Source organism: Lethenteron reissneri, chromosome 19 (assembly GCF_015708825.2).
Source record: "Lethenteron reissneri isolate LAM-NWPU_2019-01 chromosome 19, ASM1570882v1, whole genome shotgun sequence".
NCBI classification, from domain to species: domain Eukaryota; kingdom Metazoa; phylum Chordata; class Hyperoartia; order Petromyzontiformes; family Petromyzontidae; genus Lethenteron; species Lethenteron reissneri.
This window is the reverse complement of record NC_083797.1, coordinates 9,533,101-9,547,493: the sequence shown is the minus strand read 5'-3', so window position 1 is coordinate 9,547,493 and position 14,393 is coordinate 9,533,101.

The window sequence follows — 14,393 nt, the reverse complement described above, 5'->3', positions numbered from 1 at the left end:
ACTGAGAACAAAATACATTTTTGTATTTCTTTTTCTCATAAAGCGAAAATGTGTAATTGTGTAAATGACATATACATTATGGATACAAGTTACACTTTAATGAAAAACGGAACATAAACATAACAGCAAGATGGATATGCAATGCTGTGTCATATGTTTGCCTGATTCAATGTCAAATCCAGACTAACATGTCAAATTAAGTCAGTAGTTTTCTGATCAAATGAGCATTGAGGTGGTACTCATATTCGGTTTACAGCCCTCAGCCAGTGATGGGATTTCCCCACATCTATCGCAGGGGCAATTTTATCCGTAGAACAACAACTGTTGACTTTCCACAAAATCGCATAAATGGTATCGTCCCTGGAGGGATGATGGGCTGAGTCAAGCCCCAGCCAGGATTATTGACGTAACCTTCCCGCTTGCAAGCGTCTCTCTCACTCTACTGCTGAGCCACCCGGCTGGATGACATCATGTGGAACAGTTGAATGCAAAAATTGACCAGTGCATGATTAGCTGCCCCTCTCCTATCTGCTTACACACAACATCCCAATTCCTTATTAACAAGCATAATACTCCAACTAAAGAGGAATCACACTCATCAACGTCCCAGGTAAAGCTAATGTCAGAGTTCTGGAGAGGAAGCTCAGATTTGACAGCATGCACGAACCCGAGCCTCAGATTCAGGACGAACAATGTGGATTCCGTCATGGTCGTGGAACAATGGACCAGCTCTTTTCTCTCTCACAGATATGAGGGGTCATGGGAATATGCTTATGCAGTCTACCTCTGCTTTGTAGACTTGGAGAAGGCATATGACCATGTTCCCCGCAATGTCTTGTGGGAAGTGCTGCGGGAGTATGATGTACCGGTGCCACTTTTGTGTGCTATCTGGTCCCTCTATTCCCAGAGTGAGAGCTGTGTCTGTATTCTTGGTGTTTAATCAAAGTCGTTCACTGGGTGTTGGACTCTGCCAAGGGTGCGTTTTGGTCTCCACTCGTTTGTGATTTTCATGGACAGGATATCAAGGCGTGGCCGAGGTATGGAGAGTATCCGGTACGGGGGGAATGGAGGTGGCGTCGCTGCTTTTTGCAGATGACGTCCTCTTTACCTCGTTAGTCTGTGATCTCCAGCATTTAGTTGAACGATTTGAAGCTGAGTGTAAAGTGGCTGGGATAAGGATCAGCACCTCCAAATCTGAGGTCATGGTTTACTCTAGGGAGACGGTGGAGTGTGCTCTCCAGGTGAGGGGGGAAACAGCTGCCCTTAGTTGGAGGAGTTTAAGTACCTCGGGGTCTCTTTCGCGAGTGATGGTAAGTGGGAAGCAGGAGATCGGTCAACGGATCGGTGGGGCGTCCGCAGTGTTGCGGGCACCGTAACCTTTCGTGGTAGTGAAGCGGGAGCTGAGTTCTCGAACAAAGCTCTCGGTTTACATGTCGATCTACATTCCCACCCTAACCTATGGCCATGAGCTTTGGGTAATGACCGACAGGATGAGATCGCAGGTACAAGGGGCCGAAATGAGGTTGCCAGGCTCACTCCTCTGTGACCGGGTGAGGAGCTCGGTAATCCGGGAGAGCCTCAGAGTTGAGCCGCTGCTCCTCCGGATTGAGAAGAGCCAGTTGAGGTGGTTCGGGCACCTGGTAAGGGTGCCCCGGGCGAAGACCCCGGGGCCGGCCTAGGACACGCTGGTGGGACAATGCCGCTCAGCTGGCCTGGGAATTCCCCAGGAAGAGCTAGAGGCTGTCTCCAGGGGAGGTCTGGACCGCCCTACTCAACATGCTGCTGCCGCGACCCTCACCAGGACGAACAAACTCATTTTAAGGCACATTTTACATCGTCTCATGCATACACAACTACTGTCATTTGTTTAATGAAATCTGATACACGCAAAAAAGACTGCTCAGGCACCATTTTAGTATTGAAAGCATTGCAGACATGTATTGGCCCACCAGAGCAAACTGCAGGAACATGGTTAATGATTTGCCATGAAACTGTGTGCTGTCAGTGACTCACAAAAAGGGACATGACAAGCTCGAGACGTGTGTTTACTCAACATTATATTTTATAAATGCTGAACATAACTGCCTGGTGCCCTTGTCCTGGTAACCAGTAATGCCCAGTATGTATTAGTGGCTGCCATGATCAGATGTTGATGTTACACTTTGGATAACTGAGCACAAAAATAGCCATGGCAGTCATAACTCAAGTGTGTACAGTATTTGCGGACGCAAGCATCGTGTCCACCAGTGAAGTCATTTGCTGCTCGACATTTTCCATTGCATATTAACTGCACAGGTGAAAATATATTTTAGAAAGTTCCACCTTCCTGCATTTGTAAGCATTACATGGCGAGTGCATTTTACAAATATCGTCAAGCAAAATATCACTGGATGACATTTTTGAGAACATTACACATACCCACTGTCAGCTTTGTGCTCATTGTACACATATTGTCCATAAACACATAACGTTGCTGAATTGAGTATCACACAGACAGGATAAGCACAGTATGGATATATAACATCTGCAGTATAACTGCAATTGTGTTTGTGTGTGCTCCTACATCCTGACTACTTTGTCGCAGTAAAATGTCCACGTATCATTAACAACCGAGGCGGTTTACAAAGATGCACTGCTTGGATTTGAAATAGCATGATTTGTAAGCCCCTCTTTTCAACATCGATTTGCTGGGTGCAACAGTGGGGATGCATTGTGGTGATTTAGAGCATTGTGTGAAGGAGATCACGCCTCCCCCACATTGCATTCTTTCACCAAGACCCGGGTGTAATGAACAGCACACCGTGCACATAACATAACGCTCGCCTATATGGTTCCTCGCGGCACGGTGTACAAACCGGGGAATCAAGCGGAGCAGCATTGCTTTTGCTTTTATCAGGCGGAGTGAGAGCCCAGAACCTCTGGGATGAGTCCAGAAATATACGCTGTTCAGACTGACTTGAGATGAGTGGCAAAACAAAATACCCTGGTGAGAAGCACCAGTCAACTGAAGAGACGTGGAACGAGCCCCAGGCAACCTCTGCGGACACTGGGCTGGAGCCTGGACGGTAAACAACATGCACCAAGGAATGTAAAGTACTTTTGCGTGTCTCATGGTTTGATTTACAAACACAGCACACACCGGTCGGTCATCATGCTCCGTTGGCCGACCACTGGCAAAGAAGACGGCTGCACCCAGAAGGGCAGGGGAGAGAGAGAGAGACGGGGATGGAAAGGTTTGCCGTGGAGGAGGTGGCACGGCAAGTTGCGGGGAGCCCCCCCCCCCCCCCCCATTGGCAGGTTTATATACACGCGGCCTTCCCCACCACCAACACCCCCTCCCCTCCCCCAAAGTGCCCACTCAGCCCCCCACACGTCGTACCCCTGCCCTGCACCCACGGTCTCGGGTTGTCGCCAGCCTGAGAATAACCACGAGAGGCCGACAAAGCAGCCCGCCCCAACCCACCCACCCCTCCTGCAGGCTGGTAGAAATCTTTGCCAGTGCCGCCTCTTCTAGTGGGGGTCAACTAAGTGGGGATTTAGTTTTTGTAGCACCTCTGTATTTCTCATATGCAGAGCAACGCGTGCATTAGCTCACCGGGGATGTGCAATAGCATTGATTGCGTTCTGTTACACGCGAGGATGTGTTACTAGGACCGTGGCCCATTGTGCTGTGTGTGAGAGGCAGGGTAAAACATTATTCATGCTAGAGGACACACCTGTCAACCCCTTATCAGTGCATACCTTAGTACAGACCAATTCAGACCTTATTGGGCACCCCGTGCCCCTTATAAGTCTCAATGTTCACCCTACAAAGTCCCATCACAAGCGAGAAACACAAACAAATAGATATTCTTTGCTCGTATTGAAACGACTGTACGCCGTATGAACCTGAAAACTCAATCTCCCTGTGTAGAGGAGAGAAATACTCGGTGCGCACAGTTAAGCGGGTGTAGTGGAGGGCAAACAGGTGTGCGCGTTGCAACATTTACTTTAGTTGTAATATCAGCGTCATGTCACGAGATGTATGCAATCAGATCTGCGATTTAACACGTAGGCTTTCGCGACCAATATCATCCATAAGAGAGGCTTTTTTGAGGTTATATCGCGTATTTATATAATTGTGTCGTTAAAACCCGCCACCACACGACACAGCCAACTAGTAAGGGTTGTCATGCAAACAGAACATGTCAATTCGTCACGAGTACAGCACACCGCCTTAGTGCTGCATGGAAACGAATCATCAAATACTACATTATTTAAATGCATGCCTATAAAGGGCACCATACTTCAATAGGGATTACCGTTGGTACAGCTATTTTAATACACACAATGGACAGGAAAGATGAGATCAAAGAGCTTGCATAATGTGCATGCATAATGTACGTTGACTCAGTAATCTCCCCCACTTTGCGCTAAGAGCGCAGAAGTGTGGTCACCACATCTACGCCTCTATATCAGGGCCGGATCTTGGTCCCGTGAGGCCCCTGGGCACATGTCTTTTGGAGACCCCCCCCCCTCCCCCTGATTTCTTATATTGGTGTCTTTCTTGCCTTCCTCCTCGCAAAATTATCCTCTTGATCGTCAAAATCTAGCTGTCTGACAAGGTCTGACTCTATTGACATGAGTGACAATGAGTTGAGATGTGTTTGGTACATGCTACTCCGCGAGTAATTTTTATTCTGCCTAAATGCCCGTTAACCCTGGCAGTTTGTCACTGGCAAAGTAAAAAAAATCCGAAGTGCCCCGAAAACATTGGGGAACACTGACTGCAGATTAAGTGCCAGCAACGGCTCAAGCAATTTAGTTGGGCACTTCTCACCCCTAAGAGTCAGACATAAAAGACTTGAATTAGATTAGTTTGGTGGCGAAGTTCATGTCCAGGTCTGATGGATATGCAGCGGAGAGTGCATTTACCTTTTCAACTATGACATCACGGTTAGACACCTGATCTTCCATAAACAGAACTCCAAAGAGACTGGTCAAACACTTGTAAGCGTCCAAGCGATGTTCAAGGCATGCCACTGTTAAATCGGACCTGGATCTTGTGTTTGTTCAAGATCCAGGTCAGATTTAACACAGTGCACAAAATTCGTGATCTGATCCCATTTGTGAAGGACAAGATTCCTGACATGAAATATCCCGGCGTCTACAAACTAAGCTGTATCTGCGGCAGCAGTTACATTGGGGAAACTAAGCAACATGTCTCGGACCGTATTCGTGAACATAAGGCAGATCTGAAACACGGCAGGACCAATACATCTGCCGTAGCTGATCATTACTTAAATGCGGTTGGCTCACATTACATTGATTTCTCTAAGACGATGGTACTTTGCAAGCCGACTGGCTATCAACTAAGATTATTTCACGAAGCCATCCATATATACAGACACAATTTCAAGCGAGACGACGGTTTTAAACTCAGAAATTATTGCAAAGATGTCATCAACCACTTTGGGTCATGACTTGATTTGTGTTTTCTTGTTAACTTCTCCCGTCAGCAGTGTGGATGTGTGTAGGAAGGTGCAATGTCCCACCCCATCTCTACCCCCTCCTTTCTCCCCCTATCTCTAACCTCCTTCCTCCCCCCATTATCTACTCCTACATTAGCACTGGCTGACTTACGCCGTGCATCTATCCTCCTCCCATCGCCTCCATTGTCTACTCCTACATTGGGCACTGGCTGACTGGCTGCCCCGCCCATGCTGGTTGTGCCGTGCAGCCCTCCTCCTCCCATCTCATCCCCCGCCAACTCACTTTGGAAGCCCTTATAAGCAGTTGCATTTGGAGGCTTGCCCCCTCTTTTCTCTCCGCCACATGAAGACCGCTTGTGTTGCGATCGAAATATCGTGGGTTTTTTTCTTTTATTATTTACAATTTATTATTATTTCTATCTACGTGACTTTACCGAAAGAACCAAGAATATGAATTCCTGCAGTCACGAAAGTTTTAAGTCAAAACTGACCTCAACAGTTTGAGAGGTCCAACCCAAGGCACTCCACCATCAAAGTCACAGCCTGCTCAACTTTTACAAGTGTGGCTCTCAATTGGCTCAAAGCCCAGGAATCGCTCCACCACATTCCCGCTGCTATTAACAAACCGGAATATGAACGTCAATTGGTCCACATGTGACGGGTCTGGGGTGGAGTCAACAATTATTGAAAAATATTTGGCATCCCGAATCTCATCTGCTATTGTTTGGCGAGTTTTCTGACCCATTAGCTCAATGAGTTATTCACATATTGTCTATGACAAATAGGACACTGTGCCTCTTCTGTTTCCGCCAAACTTTTTAATATGTTCAGCTAATAATGGGTCAAATTGTGATAACAATTCTAGGATGCCAAGGAAATTGTCGTTATGGGTTGACCCCAACCGTTCATCATCTCCCCTTAAGGCAAGTTCTCTTTTACCCAATAAATTGATAACTGCTGCAACTTTTTTCAAAATGTCCCTCCAGTATTTACGTTCCCCATAAAGTTTCTGCATGAGATCTGCATCTCTAGCACTGCACTTTGTCCGCTGGTGCAAGGCAGGCATGCATGATCTGTGTTCTGCGCTCTGTTCGTGTTCCCCTATTATTTCAGAGTGCTTTCAGTCACTAAACCCCTGACTAAAGCCACCGAGCTTGCTGGAAAACAGTTTGCATGCAAAACAGTACACACAACCTGTTGAGGGTGAGTATAGTAGCCACTGTCTAGAAACATTTTGCCCATTTTGCAATATACAGTTCAGAAGTTCATTGTTGAAACTTCTCATCTTTTCACCAAGCGCTCTATCTCAGACGGAAGCTGAGTATTTTCCCTGCGATTTTGGAAGGGGACTGCTCTTTCAATAAGCAGTAACTTAACAATGTCACTGACCTCATAGCACTAGGAATTGCTTGTTTGCTGATTTGATTCTTGTGAACTGCCGAACTGCTCCTGAGGTGGAAATGATGGTTCTTGTATACCATTAGCTGTTGATGGTTTGCCATCAAAGGATGGCTCTGGGGGAGTGACAACATTACTGAAAACTCAACGAGTGCTAGTTCCTTCCTCACAGCTGACAATAGTGCTGCTGTCATTAGTATTACTATCAGTGGGTTTTTAAAAGAAGGTGGCAATGAGTGGAACACTTTGATGCAAAACTGCCTCTCTTGCCTCCTTTTCTTTTTTGCTTTCCTTTTGGAAGCACCACTATTCCAACGTTTGTGGTCCCTATTTCAGAACTAGTATGCTATTTATATGAATATATTTACAGCATATCTCAATACCTACTAAATAATAATTGAATTCATATCTATTCATAATGACAACATCCTTCAAATACTAGTGTTGGAAAATACGATGAAGTGGTAGTATTTTATAGTCTACTTGTACCTAAAGGCAGCTTTGAGTAGATAACAGAAAAAAGTAGAAAAGCAAATTAAAGAAAATAACCATAACCCTTTAAAAAGGCTGTTAGAAAATAGCCCTTCGGAGGCATTGTTGAAATTGCCTCTAAAAAGGCTGTTGTTTTAGAAAAAGATTAAAAAAGTCTCTGAATATATTACTGTGGCATACCAAGCAAGAAAACAGGCATCTGTCTGTGGCTTTTCATACCAAGAAATGTCTTATATACCTGCCTGACACAGATAGATTCATGTTGCTTGAAATTCAAAAGATAACTTTTTTTTTCATTGGCTGAACAACCAACAAAGTCAGTGAAATTACTTGGTGCCCTAGTGGTCAGCTCACTCTTTCAACGCCAAGGGGTTTGTGGGCCCTAGTGGTCAGCTCACGCTATAAGCACCCAGGACCCGAGTGGTCAGCTTGCGCTGTGTGCACTGAGGGCCCTGGCGTTCGGAAGTTTTGGGTCACGCACAGCGCAAGGCCTGAGGCTTGGAGGCCCCCTGGCAATCCGAGGCCCTGGGGCACTGGCCCCACTGGCCCGGTCCATAATCCAGCCTTGTTCTACATAAGGAACGAAACAATTAGACTTCTCCACAAATCTGGCTGTCGCCTGGTGAAGCTAGTTGTAATTACTGGCAAAATGTCGTACTCAGATTGTTAATGTGCTGTACTAGTGATTAATTGGCATGTTCTGTTTACGTGACAACCCTTACTAGTTGGCTGTGTCGGATGGTGGTGGGTTTATATATTTATGCGATCTAAACCAAAAAACCTATATTACAGATCTGCGATTTTAATTCAAACTGATCTTTGTATCCACACACTAGGGGACGTTCTTCCCCACATAGTTAATTGTTTATTACATGGTACACCGATATATTTTTTGATTTACAGGATTATAATGTTTACAAATTAATTTCAAGCCAAGTATACGCACGTACATAATAGGCTCAACCAACGCTTATCAGGATTTCAACTTTTGACCTTGAGCCCACTTCTGTAGTGAATTAACATGAACGTTTAGATTCACACCCAGAAATATGCTATACAGTGTTAGAATAATGTTTTCTGGTCGCCTGCCTGCCTGCCTGGATTCCTGATTGCCTGGCTGGAGCACGTTGCGTTAGTAATGTCAGCACGCATGTTTGCATTCTTGACATCGACCGCATTCCACAGCATTGAGCTGAGTTGGTGCTATCATCATGCCTCCCACTCACCTTCCAACCCGGACGTGTATTCCACCCAAATGCAAAAGCAGAGAGAGATGGAGGTTCTATTATATATTTGCGTATGTCGATATGTTCAGGAGCTGAATGCCAATGTCGAGGTCTGTTAGCCATGAGAGAGCTTCAGGAGAGAGTTCGTGTAGTTTTGCTATTCCCCCATTGAAGTAGCGCAGATTACAGTGGTCCCCTATACGGTACATAGCTTTGGGTTGGATGGCCACAGTGGCACTGTTGGTTTGTCTTCAATGTCCCATTCATGAAGGAGATGTGCACAGCGGCCTGCTAATATTATGATGCAGTTGATGGCTACACCGGTGTGTTCGAGGAGGAGGAGGAATGTCAAAGCCAAAAGAGGCGATGTATGGATCTCGAATGAGGTGTTTAATCTGGACATCCACATTGGTACACTCTTGTTTGCCAGCGTTCTTTCGGATCTGCGTGACATTCTTGTATGGTCACAGCAGCTTGATCCCAGAAGGGGCAATGGGACTTGAGTCGGTGGCGAGGTGCATTGTTGGTTAATGGGTGGGTGGTTGTCGTTGGCAATGACGCGTGTAAACTTCTTAGCAGTTTGCACGTCTCTGCGGATATTTGGTGGCAGAATGTTCGCCAGAATAGGGAGCCAGGGGATTAATTCGCATTGCGTTTCTTCTTTACCGTGCATTTAGCAGCTTTGTGTACGAGCTGATGGACCAGGCTGAGTAGATCAGTGAGAGGCAGCAGTTAACAGCACATCAGCTGAGGCGCCTCCATTCCTGCAAGTTCCTGTGGCAGGGCGAGTCTTGATTTGGTCTCTTCACAGAACAGTTTTATGTGGAGCTTGACTATCAGGCTTCTGTCTATGTTAACCCCAAGATCTCTTGGGATTGTACTATAATCATTCGGAGGGAGATGAGGGGGGAAGGGATGGAGAGTGGAGGGGCGGGAAGAGAGTGAAAAGGCGTTGAACAGAGAGGCGAGAGCAAAACAGAAAGGGCAAAGCGAGGGTATGTGACAAGCAGAGGGGAGGGAGATCAGGGAGAGGAGGCAATAGAGATTGAGATGGGAAAGGGAGAGGTGGGAATATGAGCGTGGGTGAAAGGTCAGATAACGAATTGGAGAGAGATAGGGGGGAGGTAGGTGGGTGAGGTACAGTAGAGAGAAGATGAATATAGATGTGGAAGAGGGGACGGAGGCACTGTTGGAGCCAGTGGTGGGGTGGGGTGGCACGTGCCCCCCCCCCAATGATCCGATCGAAATCCCTAATTTCGATCGGATCATTGGGGTTTATTAGTAATAAATCGACATTTTGTGACCCCCACTGTTACTGTGTAGCATATTGTTACGTGCCAGGGACTCTATGAGATGATAGGACAGTCGACGACTTCCCTAAAGGCATTCACCTTCAGTGAGCGCGATGCCGATCACACACGGTTCGAATTCAACCCTCGATCGATGGCTGAGCTATCGCCGCACATGCGTCGAATAAAAAGGCAAGGGACAAGTCCTTAATAACGAACAACTATCATTTTTAATTGCTGGAGGGGTTGCCTCCCCCCCTACCTGAAAATCCTGGCTCTGCCATTTGACGGAGGAATATAGAAAGAGAGACAAAGCTGAAAAGGTATACAATACAGAGAAGGCTCGACAGGTGGAGAGAGGGCTGTAAATACGATAACAAGTTTGTTGGGTGGCTGGGAAAGACGGACGCACGGTTCGGATGGTAACGTCCAGAGGATGGGATGTTAACTTCCTCGCCTGGTATACAGGAGGTTGTGGGTTCTATCCAGACGCTGACGCCTATGTATATGGAGTTTGCATGTTCTTTCGCGTGGTCTCCGGTTTTTCCCTCCACAGTTACAGACGTATGTGTAGAGTATTTGGCTGCGATACATTTCCACATGATAAGCCACGTACTTGAGCTATCATTGGTAGCCAGATGGCTTATAAAAATTAGCTATATAGCTCAGTGGGCCTTATTAGGTAAAATAAAAAAGTCGTTTAGTTTATTTTTAGAAAGTGTTTGTGTATATTTGAAAGCAATTACATTCTCTAGAGAGGGTGGACAAATATCCTGTGTGTAAATACGATAAAGTGTGATACAAGTTCAGTTGGCTTGACACCCACCTGGCAGTGAAAGTATATATCGTAGTGGGTAATGGTTTCCACAGGCCATGAAAAACAATGATCTGTGTAGACAGAATGATGTTGTAAAGTCCTGCTCACTTTAAATAGTATTTACAGTACTATGTGTGTGTATGTGCCTCTGTGGTGAAGTGCCCACTTATAGCAGTCTGTAGGCGCTACAGTGGATCTGTCTATTTTTGTTTGGTAGCGAGGGGAGGGCAAGTATTTAACATACTACGAACAAAACCTGGAAATCTGCGTTTGATTTCTGGCCATGATTAACTTCGATGGCCAGTGTTATCTAAAAATGTGTGGGGCTCCCCTAGGTCAATCTAGCCAGAAATGCCTGGTTTGGTCTGTAAACTATGAAGCTGGAGAGACAAGGGGGCCACAGTACTTCCTCACTCACCATACTAACCTTAATTGCTCGCTAAAAGCTCTTGCCCTAACATTCTGTGTGGTCATAGAAGTTGTGATCTCGTGCAAAAATCCACTATACGTTTTAGCATTATGCGTTGTTTCGCATATACATTGCGGATTAATTAGGGAACATTTTAAATGAAGATTAGTGTAAAACGCACAGTAAATAATGCTCGTGCTTCTGGCAAGAAAATACAAAGAAAAAAATTATTTAATCTAGAGGTTACATTTGAAGTTTTAAAGCATTTTGAAGCAGGTGAAAACGCAGTCGATATTGCCAGAGATCTTGGTCTACCCTTGAATTTGTTGAGAACTATTTGAGTTAATGTGGCCAACATTCTGGAATGTGCTCAAAATGTGCCAGCTTTACAAGCCGCTAAAATAACTCGTGTAGCAGTTGTTGAATTCTAGAAATTATTGAAAGACTTTAAAGTGTCTGGATTGAAGATCAACATCAGTGTAGCTCTTCTACCATCTCTGCTAAGCTGTATCTCATTATTTGTATTTCTTATAAGTAAAAATGCATGTTCATTTATAATTATATGCATTTTTATTCACTTCATGATAATTAGTCTCGTACTTTTTTTCCAGAAATGTTTGCTAATTACTCAACCCCTGATGTTAACATTACATTTATGGGAAATTAGGGTTCGTTTTAAGTAATTTCAATTAAATAGCATTTTTCAGGAAAGCATCCCTTACATAGAGCAGGGGATTCTTGTGTTATGTTGAAATGAAGTTATATAGATAGCAGTGTATTCAATTTATTTATTCAGTAACAAGTGATGGGGACACTTTCAAATTTTTTTTTAAGAAGATAAAACCATTGTGTTCGAATTTCCTTCAAGTTGTACAACCTGCTTAATACTGCAGGTGTGTTGACCATAAGAAAAATGTGCTATATGCTAAACAGTGGACATTGGACATCCAATGATGTATTTCACAAGACGAGACCACTGTGTGTTAGCGCAATGGTCCAAATTTACTCGGTTGGGATTATACATAGCAAGCATCCCCCCCTACTGGGAGACCATAGCGCTTGAACATTTGTCAAGGATGGTTTCTGGCTGCCTTCCAGCCTGTGTCTGTGGTTTTCTGCCCCATGCTGCTAAGTCAGCTTACTATATTCACAGTCGACGGGAGAGCTGAGATCTTAACGCCTGATGATGCTCGATGTAATCTCCAGCGAAACGTTTAGCATTGTCAACAATTTGCGCGCTTTTGAACATTATGGTTTTGCTGAAAAGAAATGTTGGTATATTTGCCAAGATGACAACTTGATTTGATTGGCTCTGTCAGGTGGTGGAGGGTTTTTGCTGAATATTTGTATACCTACACGACCTATTCCAAAAGTAATAATGAATCGACTCATGTATTCATATTAGTGAATATGACAAATGGAATGAAACGAATGCTAATTTCTGACGTTTCAGATCACACAGGCAATGGGCCACATTGCAATCATTTTAAGATATTTAAATTTAGTGTTAACACTGTTTTTCTTCCATTTTTTATGCAAAATATACTTAATCTGCTTTGTAAGACCACTCCATTGTGACTTTTATGTGCATTTATAAGAAATTCAATTTCAAAATGGAGTTCAATTAAGTCCACATTCATAATATGAGGTGTCAGTAGTTAATGATAGTAGTTCAGAAGGAGATTGATTTGTATTTAATTCAGCACACTGCCTCACGGTCATTATAATGTACAATTTTTTCTCTGACTAAATAATGTAAAAAAAAAAATTAGACTTCATTGGAACTCTGTGCATGCTTTAGTTTGAATTGCTGGAATCCCCCAAAAAATGTACATATTGAAATGTTCACAAACAATACAACACATTGTCATGTTTTGCTTCAGAAGAGCGCAATAGCATAAAGTATAACTAGTGTTGCATAAAAAGCACAATTACTTGCCAATAGCATTGTACTAGACAGAAAACACAAAGCTCGCATGATTCAGCCACCACTTTCATTATAGAGACAATATTATTTGACTGTTACGTTGGACGAATGGTCTATATATGTTATGATTCGTTTTTTGTAGTATGCATATATTTCTTCTAGTTGTTTCTTAGAAGATGAGCGCAAACTCAAGGCACCCAAAATCAGCATTTGTTGATGCATTCCCTCATATTCTTACACCTATGTTGAGCCATTCCTCTCCCTTATATTGAGAAGTCATAGAGAATGGGGGACATGATTAATGTCGAGTTTGTTTTCACATAATTGAAAATTTCATCATTATGAGGACATTCCACAAAAATGTGTTCTGCATAATTAATGTGCCAACTTTGAGCCTGATTGACCACATTGAATCAAGGCTACTAATTCAGGTCAACTATGGGAAACTACAACACACTTGACACGTGACCAGGATGAATTGTGCCCTGCGGCGAAGGGGCGGTGATTGAGGGAAAGGTGCTAAGAGGAGAAGAAGACCACCGTCTGGGCTTGACGTCAAACATGATAGGCTCGGCGGGATAGAAGCTGTCTCAGTTCAAAGACGCATCGATGGAGAGAGAGAAGTGGAGAAACTACTGCAAGGAGTTTCGGGTGAAGGAAATGCTCATGACCTAAAAGGCCATGGGACGAGAAGATCACGTGGAATAATACATATTTAGATATGCAGAAACGTCCGTAATTCTGTGAAATAGTGGGGAAATAACAACCAAATATGTACATGAATCAGATTCAATATCTCCATACACCTCTATGCACTAGTTCCGGGATCAGCTCCGGAGCCGCATGCGGCTCTTTAAGGACTGCTTCGTGACGTTATTTATGAAAGACCACCACCATCTCATATTGACATGCATTGCGGCCCTTGAAATAGTGCAGGAATTATTTTTACCAAATTCGAAACAAAATGCTCTTGTTACTTTGGCTGCCGACCCCTACACTAGTTCATTGGGCTGGCACTAGCAGGCTCCCTGCAGCAAGTTCCCTGTGGTTGGGAATTAAATAATGAATTAAGCCACTTCGTTGAGCTATCATTTGTGGCCAGGTCGCTTCTGAAAAAGAGCTACATTGCTCAGTGTGCCTTAATCGTTAACAAAAAATATGTAGAAATCAACTTCACCAAGCTGTCGTTACTCATTCAATGGAAATATGTATTTAGGTGTCTACTTATATTTATTGCAATGTATTCCCCACTATATTTAGATTGCCAAACAATTCCAATGGATTTTCTTTACAGTAAAAACGAGGACCTGTAAATGTTGGCATTATTCCAGCAGACTCTGAAAATAATTTTCCCATTGCCATCA